The sequence below is a fragment of the Ciconia boyciana genome, chromosome 1 (genome assembly GCF_034638445.1).
Source record: "Ciconia boyciana chromosome 1, ASM3463844v1, whole genome shotgun sequence".
Lineage (NCBI taxonomy): Eukaryota > Metazoa > Chordata > Aves > Ciconiiformes > Ciconiidae > Ciconia > Ciconia boyciana.
Genome location: NC_132934.1, coordinates 189,152,366 through 189,164,701, shown reverse-complemented (window position 1 = coordinate 189,164,701; position 12,336 = coordinate 189,152,366).

Here is a 12,336-nt window from a genome sequence, read left to right as displayed (position 1 = left end):
AGAGAACTATTTTCTGTCTTGCAGACAAAACACCTACTTTCCAGTTGCTTTAGAGCAAATGTAGTTATACAGTCCTTCTAGCAATTTTTTTCTGACAGAATCATAGGTAAAATAGTGGGTTTGGTTCCCAGAAATTTCTAAAATGGGACAGTGATATTTTTCTTTCTCCTTCATAGCTTTTATGGAGGAAAATTTCTCCCAGCAGAAAAAAAAAAAAAAATTAAAATTTCGATGCCCCTTCTGTACTTTTTCAAGCAATGCTTCCGCTCATAGTCTCCCATATTGATTTTACAGTCCAGACTCTCTCAATGATAAGTTATTGATAGAGTTATTTGGCTAAAATATAGCAATTAACAGGCAAGATGGTGTTCTTAAGATTTAGCAAAGGGTTCATTAAATACAGTTGTCCACTAACTAAGTCATACATGATTTTACTATAAAGTCTGTTTTTTCTAATTTGTCTTTTCCTTGTTCTATCTGAATGTTTAATTAAAGCAGTCTGTTTTGAGTATAAATGGGAGATACAGACAAGTCATGAGAAATGCACGAGTCCAAGCTGAGCTCAGCTGCACCATGTTGATTGCATAGAGCATGGTCAAGGATCTCCAGTGATTCTCCTATCTTACCAACAGAGAGAAAGGTTTGGGGATTTTTCAGACCTCATGCTTTGCTGGTCTGCAGGAGAGCTGCTAAAGATGTGAACAGAAGCATCAATACTGACAACAGTTTTGGCTTTAAATGTAAAATAGTCTTGCCTCTTTAAAATTGTTTTTCAGCCCCAATGGTTTAGAGCAGTCAGGTTGTCAGCTTATTGGTGTTGCAGGACTTCTTCTCCAGGTAAGAAATTAGAAGCAGAGGGAAGAGAGGTACAGAACCTAAGTGTGGACATCTGAACAAGAGCTTCATCTTCCTATACAATTAGTGGAGGAGAACACACCCGAGTACCAGTTCCTTACTCTGAGTTGTCCTTGGGAGTGACTTTCCCCTTTCCATTGACTGCCAAGGGAGCTAGGGAGGCTGGTTTTCTAATTTAGGCACCTAAGTCAGGTACCAAAAATTGGTAAGACAGGAATGGTGACGCAGTAATGGGTTTGTTCTTGTGAATTTGCCTGTGAGATGTGCTGGCCAGTAAATACTTACTGACAGTGGTGTTGATGAGGAATCATCAAGCTTCGAGCAGGAAATCGGAGCTGACATCTCGGTGCCACTGCACTCTTGGATACTGAATTCACTGGAATTGGTGTTTCACCCCAGCAAGATATACACCCATCCCATCCTAGCCTTCCTGATCAGGTGCTCTCTGCCAGCACTTTGGGAAAAGATGCTCCAATCCACAATTTCAGTTTACCCAACTCACACAGAAGGAATTTGATTATCTCCATTATTGCGGGGAAACACAGAGGTGGATGGAAGACGTTACTAAGAAATGAACATGGAAAGCAATTTGTCGTTTTCATGTCCAAATCTGTATGACAGTGATACTCTCTTAATTGAAAGCTGTGTTTTCCTGCAAAAGAAAAAGAAAGTCTGTCTTTTCTACCCTGGAAAGTTCATTGTGGTTGCTAGAGAAAACAGTCTTTGAAGAGACTTTAATGAATATTAAAGTCTGCTTTCACTGAGAGTTTCCTCTGAATCTCTCACAATAAAATTAAATGGTGGTCTGTGTAACTGATTACTATTAGCTATTACTGGACATATCCTGATATTTTCCTTAAGATCAGAGGTCACACACAGGGATTTACCAGAATTTTCAACTCAGAGGAAGAGAGCTTGCCAAGGGATTTGGATACATCTGAGGGCATGTCTGGGCTGTGCTTGGTGTTAAAAATCCCTGCCTTAGGTCTGTGTAGCTGGATACGTGCAGAGGGACCAGTGTGATGCCAAGGGGAGACACTAGCTTGAGTCCCAGAAGCGGAGCACCGCCACTGCTACCTCCAAGGTGTCCTGTCCATCTTTTGGAAGCAATGTTGCAGGTGCAGCTACCCTGTTCCTGGCTCCAGGTCTGGTGTTTTCAGGGTTGGTTTGGTGATCCCAGCACCAGAATCCTCTGTGCACATACCCCCATTGTGCAGAAATATTATCCCCAGGTTTTTAATGTAAAACCATTGGGTAGGAGCTAACAGAAAGCGGCTCATCAGGTTCAAGGTGATGGCTTGTTCCTTAAGAGATGGAAACAAATTTTAACGGAGTTATCCAGCAACTTAAATATTCGCACTTGGCATAAGGGAACTTGCTCACAGATCTTGCCAGAGTGGTTAAAGAAAGAATAAGACAGCTGGCATAAAAAGGTACACAGCAGATGGTCTACAAACTCCCCTAAACCTTTACTCTTGAATCACCCTCTAATCCTACTGCAGCCACTGAACCCTGACTGCTGTGTTAAAACAAATACACCTGAGGAAGAGGGATCAGCTACTGAGTGAGGCTTTCTTTCCCTAATTCTGCATTTGTACCTGCGAGTGCTGTTTTGGCTGTCCTAGCAAGGTGAGATCAAAGAAGCACCTTCCCTATATCCACGGGAGATTAGTTGCTGAGGGGGTGTGCTTTTTTAAAGTAATTTTTTCCTGAAGTTGACTTGTATGAGTCAGCCAGACCCAGAAAAGGGAGAGTGTGTGGGTGTGAGAGGTTTGCACAAGATTATTACACTCTCTCAATATTCCATGTTTCTTGTCATCCGTCTGTAGTTTCAGAGAATCCAAAAATTAACCTTGGACGGGAAGCAAAGCACAGTTCTTAAATGGTTATTTTTCTGGTGTCTTTTCTTTCATATTCTGAGGTGCTTTTCTGGAAATATACTTAAGTGACCGGCTACAAAAAACATTTGAGATGTGATTTATATGGAGAGGCTGGTTTGAGGCCCTCCCTCAGAGCACCGTGCGCAGAAGTGCTGTGTTTGGCTTGTCCTGCAGGGAAACGGAGACGGGTGTTTTAATCTTCTGTCTGGGGAAAACCCACCTCAATATGTTGTTACTGTATTTTAGGGAGGGGGGGACTGTGTGGTTTGCTCAGGAGTCTTGGGGAAGGCTTTAAATAATATTAATTATTATTTAAAGGTGGCCACTGGGAACATGGTGAGCAGCAGCTTCTAAAAGGAGGAGACAGGGGGAGATACCGTTAGGGTATCTGACAAGACCAGTGTAGGTGGAAAGGGAGAAATAAAGTTGGAGTGGAGACACAGCGGAGTTCCCTGAAGGGGAGAGACCTCTGGGATGTCTTAACAACTTCACTCACAATTTAGAAGTATTTTGGTGGCAAAAGAATAATGTCACATGGCCAATACCAACAGGTGGCACAAAGGACGGGTCTTTCTCTGCACCCTTTTCCATGGAGGAGGAAAGAGGAAAAAGCTTCAAACTCTTGGGCAGTTATTTAGGGACACAGTGAATGCCAGGGAAAATGAACTGGGAAGTGATAGTGGAGAAACAGCCTGGAGTATGGAGTGATGGGGAAGCCACGTGAAAGAAAAAAACTTTAGAGCACAAAAGGAGACAGAAGACACAGGTGAGAAAATTTGAGAGGATGGAGAAGGTAGGAAAAGGGACTTAAGAGATGCTTATTTATTTTCAAAGAGGGAGAAGAGAAGAAAGAATAAGAGGGGAAATGGTAGCAGTGAAGAAAGAGGCCAAAATCAGAAACAGAGTTAGAAGAAAAGGGATTTTGTAAGAAAAGTAGGGTTAAAGAAATGTTCTTGGAGATCAAACAGTAAGTAAATTTAGTAAAGTATTAAAAAGAAAAATGGGAGAGTGAAAAAGAAAGTTGCAGAAGGAAGAATTAATAAAGGAGAGTAAACGAGAAAAGGAGAACAAAGATTTTGTGGTCTAGAAAGCTTGATTCTGACCTTTTTTTATATAAAATATCCTTAATATATATTGGACAGACAGTACCAGGGGAACTTTGGGGGGATTGGGGAAACCAATCTGCCTGACCCTAGAAACCTGGTGAAGTCAAATCACTGCCTGGCCTATACATCCTTATTTGCCAAAGTGGGATGAAGTCAATAGGCTTACCAGGATGCTATGTACTGACCACAGAGAAGGAAAAAGAAGGGGAAAAGGATAGAATCATAAAATAATTTAAATGGAAAGGGGCCTCTGCACACCTCCAAAACACAACCGGTGCTCCAACCCCAGGCACCTTGGTGGTGGTCTGCAGGACTCGCTCCAGTGCATCAGTGTCTGTCTTGTACTGAGGAGCCTGAAATCACACACAGTGCTCCACATGAGGTTTTGCAGCAGAGGCACAGGCTTTGGGGCTTATATGTGTACGAGCAAAAAAACCCCTGAAGGTTACGAAGACAGTGCAAATGTTCAAAAATCTCAGTAGCTACTCTGTTATTAAACTTTCAAAATCTAGGCATTTCCATTTTAGCATAACTGCATTCAGTGTTGTAACTCCGATCCAAGAAAAACACTCTTGTAATAGTCTAAAAGCATGCAGTTTAAAAATGATGCCACTTAAGAGGTAATTTCTCTCATTTGATATTTAACTGCTTCCTTTTTCTCAGATTCCAGAGAGCTGTTCGGAGGGAAAGGAAGTTTTGCCGTATCACATGGCTGATATTGTGGAGACTGAAAATAGCAAAGTACACCAGCCAAATTTAGCATTACCTTGCACTCAGATATGCTGCTGCTTATCTACTCTTTTACTGTGAAATAATACAGTTTAGCGTCATATATTTATGGTTCACTTGCTTTTGATCAAACGAAACCCTCTTACTCAAGGCAAGAGAAAGGTCTATTAAACACAGACACAGATACCAGATGGCTCAGGATATTTGTCTTTTTTGGGGATAATGTTAGAGCGTGGAGCCAAAACTTGGTTCAGAGGCTGTCCTGAGGGTTACATTTTTTTAAAAACCAGCCAATAACCCTCGCCTCCAGAACAACAAAACTCATTTCACTGACTCATCTTTCCAATAACAGTCACATCATCATTTTGAGAAGAACCAAATGCAAACAATTTTCTTGAATGGAGTGGCAGCAAGAGGCTGAGCTTTTATTTTACCTACTAGCTCTATAGTGACACTCAGAAGTGCCTGGGGGGGCACCTCAGGGGGTGGGGGAATGCACGTGAAATGAAACTGTGGTAGGTGCTACGTTATGGAACGAGTATCCGTATACCCTTAAGAAAAACCTGCTGTTATTAAAGGGAACTTTTGCACTGCATTACCTAATGCATACCATTTGCATTTCAAATACCCATTACATAAATATTTGTCATCCTCACTTGTTTTGCTATGAGCTGTGTAAGCTCTTTAGGGCTGTGCCTCATGATCCGGACGCCGGGTTCATTTAGTCATGTTCGGTTCCACTTCCCTATGACTTCTCCCGTGACTTTTGACCGTTACCGACGTTTCTCTGAACTTCAGCTCACAACTCATAAAATAAGAGCCAGCGGTCTTGCTGGCCAAAGAAAAAGCCATTAACCCTTATGAGGATCTTGCATACCTGGTTAGCGAGGCTGTATCCAGAGGATTTAGGAGGACCATTAGATTAAAGAGCTGATGTATTGTGTACGGCCAGACACAGCCCTCTCTGACTGGGGATGTCCCTTTCCCCAGGCATGCACATACCCACCAAACAATGAGAAAAGGGGTCTTCAGTTTCTCCCTATGAAAATACTTATGTGCGTTTATCAGGCTGTCTCTCAAAAAGTTATAGAAATAGCCACTTTCTATGTCTCCTGTCGTCGAGTTAATACATTTCTGAACACTATAAAATGCTCACAATAGAGATATTGCAAGGTAGATACAGGGGAAGATAGGTATGAGATTGCATGCAATTTTTTGCATAGTCCAGTGTACCTAAAAGATCATCTTTAACCAACAAAAAAGATCAGATTTACTACAGGCAGATTAGTAGATGTGGTGCTGGCATGTACACCTGAGGATGAGCCGCTACATCACAGGAAAGATTTAAGACTCTTTATAATCTGGTCATGTTAGTATGATTTGCTCTTGGCCTTGTAGGAACTGAATAATAAGCTGTCTTACAGAAAGGATGCTGTGAAGATACACTTTTTTTCAACCACCTTCACTAATGCATATATAAGATAAGATGGTATCTCACACCATCAGTGTAGCAGAAATCAGTGAGCTTAAATTTCTTCACTGTGGTATCTGCTAGCACCAAAACATAGGACACAATTGTTACATTCTTCTGAGTTGACATCGGTGTGGCCATTTTCACAGCGACGTTCCTTGAGGAGCAGAGATGACTCTCAGGGTATTGAGGTCTTTGTCATAATTTTTCTTTTCTTACAGATTTTTCTTTGAATTTGGAGTTCACAAAGTGAGGGACAAGAAGCACCACTGACACATGGAGAGAGCAAAGACATTACTTTTTCAGTCTCAGGGTCTTTCTCAAGATATTTTAAGATCAAGATATTTTCAGTACATGGCAAAATAATTGGAGGTGACGTTTTTTCTTTTAAAAAATTTTCAATACGGCCTGGCTATTTCCATAGCGCATACTTTAGAACTGAGCCAGTTCCACACAGAAGGAAGTTTAAAAGAAAAGTTTGTCTCTTTTCTCAGTGTCGATTCTTTTCTAGGCTTCAGGAGAGGTTGCTTGGAACATAATGATTTTGCAGACAGTATGAGCATTATGTCAGTGTTGGCAACAAGATACGATGTCATTATTCCTTGGAAGGTGGTTTTTTTAGGCTGTTTGTGTTCCCTTGCGGTGCACCTTCAGTCCCCACCCACACCTGCTGCCGTGTCTGCTCTGAGGGATGGAAAGATTGATTTTGTCTAATTTTACCACCCACTCTGAAGTTGTTGGTTCATAACCTCTGCTGAGACTCTTCACGCCAGATTTTGTGAATGGCAGAGCTGCCTAAAAGCCAGCTTCTTAAATGTTGAGCCCCTTCTTTATAGAAAATTCCTTACAGAAGAGTACACCGGTCACCCTCTGAACTCACTATACGTATGGTGGTGGCCTATATGGTTTATTTCATTTTCCTCTCTTTTTGTATCCCTACGCACACGTTTGCATGCGCACGCACACACACACACACTCACATTTTGAGGACTTGCAGAGCAATTCAATGTTATAATTCTTATCCCTTCTCTGAGCTGTGAAATGGTTAACAATGCTGACAATTAAATCAATATCACGGGCATCCAGCTGGGAACCCACTGAAACTAAAACTCAAACCGTGTAGTTCCAGGTGCTTTGCAAACTCCAACTATTTCTGCATCAGGCATCCACATTTCATGTTTTGAGGTCATTCCAAAGCCACCACAAAGAGACTTTGCTTTTTAGAAAAGAAACTAACACAAGAGTTTTTTTTAAAAATATTAAGTTTATTTGCTAATGAAATAAAGAGTCGGAGGCTGGAGAATATCTATAGGGTTTATCTGCATCCAGGTCCTGTTCTGTTTCCCTCAGGAAATAGAGGTCCTGTTGTATTTCCCTAGAGGTGTGCTCCACGCTGAGCAAAATAACATTTCAGCTTGGTAGGAGCTGCCTGTGTGCGTCTGTGCAGCCTAGAGAGATTCACAACTACAGCAGCCCTGCTCCCTGTGCCTTGGCTTGCAGGACCCCAGGGTAGGCTGCCTCCTGCTCCCTGCTGCTGTCCTACTGACAGCACCGCAGGAATCCCCTCTGTCAGTTTTTGGGAGCTGCCAGACCTAAATAACCTTAGAATTGAATGAGAAGGGAACTGAACAAGTACTCAAGAGCTTTATTCAGGCTTGCCTTTCCCAAACTGAATTTGCTCAGTACCAGACAAGTTTGTTAGAAGTGTCACAGGATGCTTAAAGGGCAAGCATTAGTCACGCTGGTGCAGAGCAGTGTGGTGAGACTAATATGAGGCTTGATTCATAACCTGGATTAACAGAGGATACTTTTCAATGAGAAGGTAAAAGGGGCAGCTCTAACATGAAAGAGTACGCAACACTTAACAACTGTTCCTCTCCTGCAAAGAAATCAATTTGTGGTATATGAAACTGAATTAAGATGACAGTGCCCATCATCATGTGAAATAACATGTGACTCAGTGTTGGCAGTTATCGCCATCACGGACAGAGTCTTCATACAGATGTTTTCTGCTTTATGGAAATCTTAAAGCACATGAAGTTGGGAAACATGTATAAAAGGCTCTACTGCTCGATTTGCTTTGCAGAGGAAGACTTCATGTTAAAACTACTGGCGTGAACGAGAGATGAAAAATAAAAATGGCTTGTTTCAAAGCTCTAGTGTGAAAAATGCAGCAGCTTTGCCCTGTGCTTTGACCAGTTCTACAATGAATGGTGACATTTGACTGGCTTCTCACTGTGAAGGGAAATTTAACACAACTGTGCTGGTGTCTTAAAGGTCAACTGTCCCTCTCTGACATTCCCTTCTTTAGAACAGAGCTGGCATCACTGCATGTGGGAGCAGTCAGGGTCTTCTCGGGGTCTGCCCCTAAATAGCCCTCAGTATTGTGCACAGCTGCATGAGTCCATTAATACGTCCCTCTCAAATGCCCATCATTTTCATTTAAAGACCATTTAAAAATCAAGTACGCTTTCATCCCATGCAAATCTGCATGCCCTCTCATTTTTAGTGTGGACACTTCTTTGCATCAGAAATATACTGAGGTTGCAGGAAGAGCTCACAGGATCATAGAAATGTGGGTTGCAAAGGGCTCTAGTCTGACCTCCCTCTGGAAGCAGGAATATCATCAATGCTGGGTCACATCAGACGTAGCTTTGTACAGCTGAGCCTTGAAAACCTTCAAGGCTGGAGATGCCACCGTGTCTCTGGGTCCTTATTCCAGTGCTGCACTACCCTCCCCAAGGAAGAAGTTCTTTATGCCAGAGGCAAGAAATCCCATAGCAAGAGAAGTTTCCTGTGTTAATGGTATTTTTTCTTTGTCACAGGTCTGGAGTCCTCCATTTGGGACACGCTCAGCTGACTGGTATGAGTTGGTGTTGCCTTTCAACAGTGTAAATTACAAACCTGGTATGAACTTAGACGGCAAATTTAAAGCCTGCAAGGATTTGTAGCAAACAAATTAGCTGTGCAATGACATCATTAAACCATAGCGAGAACTTCTGTTTGCTTTTCATTGCATAAATAGGTGGGAGTCCTTGAAAGGGAGCACTGAATGACTCATGAAGTCACTTTGTGCAGTGTGGAAAGCTTAGGGCTGTTCCAGTTTCTGTTGCAGGGGAGAGAGAGGCATCTAACTCCCTGACTCTTTCTCAGACCTTTCACTGGGCCAATGTTTCCCTATAGAGCAGAAAGGTGGTTCTTCAAACAGGTATCTAACCAGAAGCCTGAATCTAAGCTCCCTCAATGGCTTCATTACTTACTACGTACCAGCTGAGCTGACATCATCTGTATGCATGGCTATATGCATGATCTTGTCATCTTCAGCTGTGAGGTGGTGTGACCTAGTTGTAGCTAATGCTGGGTGGCATTACTTGCCATGAGGGTGGGCTAAGGAGCATGCTGCGGTCTCACAGCTCTCCTGCTCCACAGTGGTGTGGGGAGATGCTGGTAGCTCTACTGCAGATGCTGGTAGATCTACTAGTGGATTTACAGAAGTTCATTTAATTTCTTGTCCGAGGTCGTGGTGAAACGTTACTTGCACTCTTAAGCAACTGAAATGCAAGAGGGCTGCTTTTCAGTGGTAAGTGAAAGGATCTCTTTGTGCAGCTAATCTTGCAAAGTGCTGTGGAGTTTGTCACGACGCATGACCGCTACCTAATGCAGACCAGCCACTCAGCATAGTCCATGGGTGTTTAAATTCAAAAGTTCCATTAATACTTCACCTGATCTGGGGAAAAAAAACCCAAAAGGAAGTGCATAAAGCAATCTAATATCACTACACAAAATATAAATCTTCCCTGTTTGAGGTGCAAAAATCTCAGCAAGCTTTATTTATTGCTTGCTTGCATCTACATAGTTGCTTCTGCTTCTCTATTAGAGAAGGAAGTGCCAAACTGTTTCCTCAGCCTGGGACTGCCTGTGAGGTGTCTGCTGCACCTCTCCACGTAGGAAATGGTGCAAAATTCCTCTTCTTCTGAGATGTCAGACTTGGGCTTTTGCACACGTAAGATCTGCAAGTCTTACTGTTTGTAAAAAGCAGCAAGGCCTGTGATTATTTAGCCATCATAGAGTTCAAACCTTTCAATTTCCCCCATAGCTTGTGCTTTAACACTCTGTTGATGGGCTGTGCCTGCTCCTGGAGCCATGTGTGCAATTCCTGTTGACTTTAATAAAAACTGTACGGGGTATCTGAGACAGAAGTAATTTCATAATATTGTTTTCCTTTCTGCCCCATATTGCTGTATTCTGTAGCATCTGTTTAATAAGCTTCTTTTTCCCACTGGAGATTCTCCTCAATCCACAGTGGACTGATGACTGCAAGCCAACTAACTTTTTTCATTTGAAAATTTTTAACTGAATATTTGGGTCACAAAGAGTGAGATGCCAGCCATGACTTTGCTTTATAGATGTTCACCTGCCCCCGGTGAATTCACAGGGCCCAGCCTGCAGGGACCACCTGCAAAGTTCATGCAGTCCTTTTTGTTTTTTTAATGGCAGGAGACACAGTTAAATTCCACTTAAAGCTGAGCCTTAGACACCTCTGGAGCACAAGCTGCTGATCAGATGAAATTCCTCCGTGGTCCACACCATATTTGTCAATGTGGGCTACAAACACAGGCTGAGTAGAAACCACCAATTTGCTTCCCCTGGGGCATGAGTTGGCATCACACCACTGCGGGAGTTGCTGTGACGTAGAGGTGCTCGGAGATAGAAATGACAGCCCCTGTGCCGTGATCTCTGTGTTAGGCAGGGGGTGTTGAAATGGCAGGGGGCCTGTGGTCAGGTGGACATTCTTGCTGGAGGTTAGTGCTCCGTCATACTGTACGGCCCCTGCTCTGCAGCCCTGTTCGGATGGGGCTTGTGCCCGAGCCGTGCAGGGAGCAATTATTACAGTATTGAGTGGACAGCTGGCAAATACTTCAGTCAAGACTTCATCTGGAACTTCTTGGTTGTTGGGGTTGTTTTTTATTATTTCCTTTGTTTTTGAGCACAGTAGTGCAGATGTCCATTTTCAGTCGTGCGTCAACTTGGGCATCAAGGTTTAAGGGTGTTTGTTTGTGTGTTCAGGCTTGTTTCTGTTTCCCTTCAGTCCTACCATTCATCCAAAACCCCTGCTGTCCTTGTCCAGAATCGATGGGTTTTGCTGGGCTCCCTCTAGAGGGAACGTGTGCGTAAAATTGCGGGGAGATAACCACTCCTTGGGACTGACCTCCGCTAGCTCAGCTGTCGCTTCCCTCAGATGGCAGCCCCTTCTGGGTTACTGTCAGAGAACCAAGCATTTCTTTCCCTTTCGCCTCTCCCGTGCAGACCCACTGGAAGCAGAAGACAACGGCAAGGTATCAGAAACCTTCTCAAAGACAGGTGCTTGCTGCCATGGGCATGAAGCAGGCTGTTTTTCAGTGAAGGCTTCACTGATGCTCACAATGAACAAAAGTTCAGTTAGAAGGAGGCTTTCCTTCATATATAAGAAATCAATTGCTTTTTAAATTGAATTTATTTTGTATGGAAATGTCATTTCTAAGGGTGAGTGGCTGACGAAGCCTTTTCATCCTACGTGACTAATACAAACTCTGCCCACATTTGTTGTGACTGAACATTTTACCAAGCCACGATTGCTCAGTGACTTATGTTAAAAGAGCATAGGTGATTCAGTTGAAATTCTAGCGACCTCACGGTGAAAGGTAGTGCCATGGTTGGCCTCAATGAAGTGAATTACAGCAGGGGTGGATGTGTCTTCTGGAGTCTGCCTTCTCCAAGCAAGGTCTGCAGGTAACCTGGCAGGGCAAGCCAAGGGAACTTTTGCTGTTGGTATTAACACCAGCATAGTCCAGGAGATGGTGGTAATCCAGTGCCTTCTGTGTGCGTTGCGTTCAGGCAAAATGATGAGAGAAAAGAGCCGCTTTTGGAATGGCTTACGCCAGGCAGCGCAAGGCCAGGGATTGCACAGGGATGAGTCTGTGCCCTGCTTCAGCCCCGTTTGAGCTCGAGGAGGCTGCTCATGCAGGCTGTTTGCACGCTTCCATCAGAGGTGTGGAGCCATGGGAAACACAGAGCTTTCTCAGCTTCTGTATCGAAAGCATGCCAGGTAACTCAGAATACAGAAGGATTTATTTTGCTGTGTAAGTTTGGAGTTTGTCTTAGAAAAATAATCAACTTAAAAATGATAGATTTTGCTTTAACCTATGGGACAGCTGAGATCTTTGTTGAATGCTCCATGGTTTGCTCTACTTTGTCATGGATGCTTCTTCAGGTGCTTCACAGAGGCTCTGTCCACAGCAAGTAGTTTCCAGAGCTT